Source organism: Cebus imitator, unplaced genomic scaffold, assembly GCF_001604975.1.
Source record: "Cebus imitator isolate Cc_AM_T3 unplaced genomic scaffold, Cebus_imitator-1.0 Scaffold32, whole genome shotgun sequence".
NCBI lineage: Eukaryota > Metazoa > Chordata > Mammalia > Primates > Cebidae > Cebus > Cebus imitator.
Genome location: NW_016107347.1, coordinates 5,218,023 through 5,220,706, shown reverse-complemented (window position 1 = coordinate 5,220,706; position 2,684 = coordinate 5,218,023).

Sequence of the window (2,684 nt, the reverse complement as noted above, 5' to 3'; positions counted from 1 at the left end):
GTGCAGAGTGAGACCTTGTCTCAAAAAACAAAAAACTGCAGAGTTTTGTTAGTTTAAAACAGGGGTCTCACTATGCTGGTCACAAGCTGATCTCAAACTCCTGGGTTTCAGCGATCCTCTCACCTGAGCCTCCTAAAGTGCTGGGATTACAGGTGTGAGCCACTGTGCCTGGCTAAAAACTGCAGATATTAAAGTTACAGTGAAAAATTACTTAGCCCACATCTCTCAACAATCACAACACCAAGCTTATTGACTTTTATGGCTATTTCCCAGCACAAACTATGAAAAAGACAGACCATCCCAGTTCTCCACTACTCAAATTATGCCATGTTAAATATAACCTATTTTTTCTTTTTTTTGAGACAGAGTCTCCCTCTGTCACCCGGGCTGGAGTGTAGTGGCGTGATCTTGGCTCACTGCAACCTCCGCCTGCTGGATTTAAGTGATTCTCCTGTCTCAGCTTCTTGAGTAGCTGAGATTACAGGTGTGCACCATTATGCCCAGCTTATTTTTGTGTTTTTAGTAGAGATGATGTTTCACCATGTTGGTCAGGCTGGTCTTCAACTCCTGACCTTGTGATCCACTTGCGTTGGCCTCCAAAAGTGCTAGGATTACAGGCGTGAGCCACTGTGCCTGGCTATATTTTTCTTTAAAAAGAAAAAAAATTCCTAGGGTGTAGTTGGGTGAACTACTTATCATACTGGAAGTGAAAGGGGTGATCTCTGTCTTTTATTTTATCGAGACGAAGTCTCACTATGTTGGCCAAGTTGGTCTTGAACTGCTGGCCTCAAGTGACTCCTTCCCCTCAACCTCCCCAAGTGTTAGGATTACAGGCGTGCCAAGGGGTTGCCTCTTAACCGAGGTAAGATCCAGGATATAACAGACATGTTATCTTTATCTGCCGACTTTCTCTCCTGATAGAAGCACCATCCTATCTTACTCTGGGTAAAAGACCCCTCTTTTAATATTAGAGATATTACTCTAATCTAATCAACTGCCAAGTATGGTACTCTACCCTTAATTCTACAGGTATATGATCAATACCTGGACAATCACAGTGCTCCCAAGTCCTAGCTATACTTCTGAATCCAAGGACTGAACATGAAATTTAGAGCACATCAATCAATCAAAATCCTCTGGAATAATATGTACTGATGTATTTGCTTTCTTCTAAGGCTGCTAAACTGGGATGATTTAAGTCCAGAGCCGCCTGTGGCTTTGGCCTCTAGTATAGAGGAAGCCTATTTGTAGGAGCAATATGGCCAGAAGGAGAAACAGAGATGAAAAAACAGGATGTCATGAGATCTCTGGAATGATTTTTAATTTATTGAAAAAAAATTTTTTTGAGACAGGGTCTCACTCTGTCACCCAGGTTGGAGTATGGCTGTGTGATCATAACTCACTGCAGCCTCAAACTCCTGTCTGAACCTCCCCAAAGCACTGGGATTACAGGCATGAGCCACCATGCCCAACTGGAATCCTTGGATTTAGCTGATGATGCAGCTAGTTCCACCTCTGTGCTTACAAATTAAATGAACCAATAAATTCCTCTTTACTGCTTAAGGTAGTTTTAGTTAGCTTTCTGTCACTTGCAAATAGAGTTCTAACATGCAGAAATACATTCATAAGGATAGAGGAAGCAAAGTGGATCTAAGGTAATAAATGTTAGTCCTCAGGGTAGAAAGCAGGGTGAAACAGAAACTTCTGTTCATAAATAGGTTTACAGAGTGTCCCATTAGTCCATCTTATTTTTGATTCCATGGTATCCAACAAATTTCTATTGAAATTAAATGAAATGTTGTTTCTGTGTTCATCTGGCACTAAATAAAAATAGTACCTTGAGTGGCAATCTTATGAATAATTTTCATTTTCTTTTTACCTGTATTTTCTGAATTGCCTATAATAAACATATGTAGATTTTTCACCATGTTAAATCAAACATTGATCATTACTCTTCACCAATTATTGTATTAGTTTCCTATCAGTGCTGTAGCAAATTGTTATAAAGTGGGTGGCTTAAGGCAAAACATATTTACCATCTTACAGTTCTGGAAGTCAGAATAAAGGGGGTCTGCAAAGCAGTTCCTCCTGGCCAACACTCTGACAGGAGATTTGTTTCCTTGCCTTTTCCAGTTTCTAGACACCACCTGCATTCCTCAGCTCATGGCCTGCTTCCTTCATCTTGAAAGCCAGCAGGTTAGCATCTTTTCTCCTCTCTAACCCTCCACCTTCTACCTCCCTCTCATAAAGACGCTTGGGATTACACTGATCTACCAAAATCTATTTCATCCATCTATTTTCATCCATTGTGCTGTGACCTTTTGACTCTGGAAATTCTATCTATCAATCAGTTATGGAAAATTCTTAATTACTTTGATGACTTCTTCCTCCTGTTCTCTCTCAGGTTATTTGGCTACTGACTTTCCAGACTGGTCCTCCCATTTTCTCTTCTCTGTTTTCCATGTTTGTCTTTTTTGGCTCCACTTTCTGTGAGTTTGTCAACTTTAATTCCTAACTTTTCCATTGAATTTTAACTTCTGCTACCATATTTTTTAATTTCTAAGAGCTGTTTTTTTCTGTTTCTTAATAAAATAGCATCTTGTATATTATTATGGCTGTAATATCTTACCTATGTGAGGATATATTTTTTTCTTTTTTGAGACACGGTCTGGCTCTGTCACCCA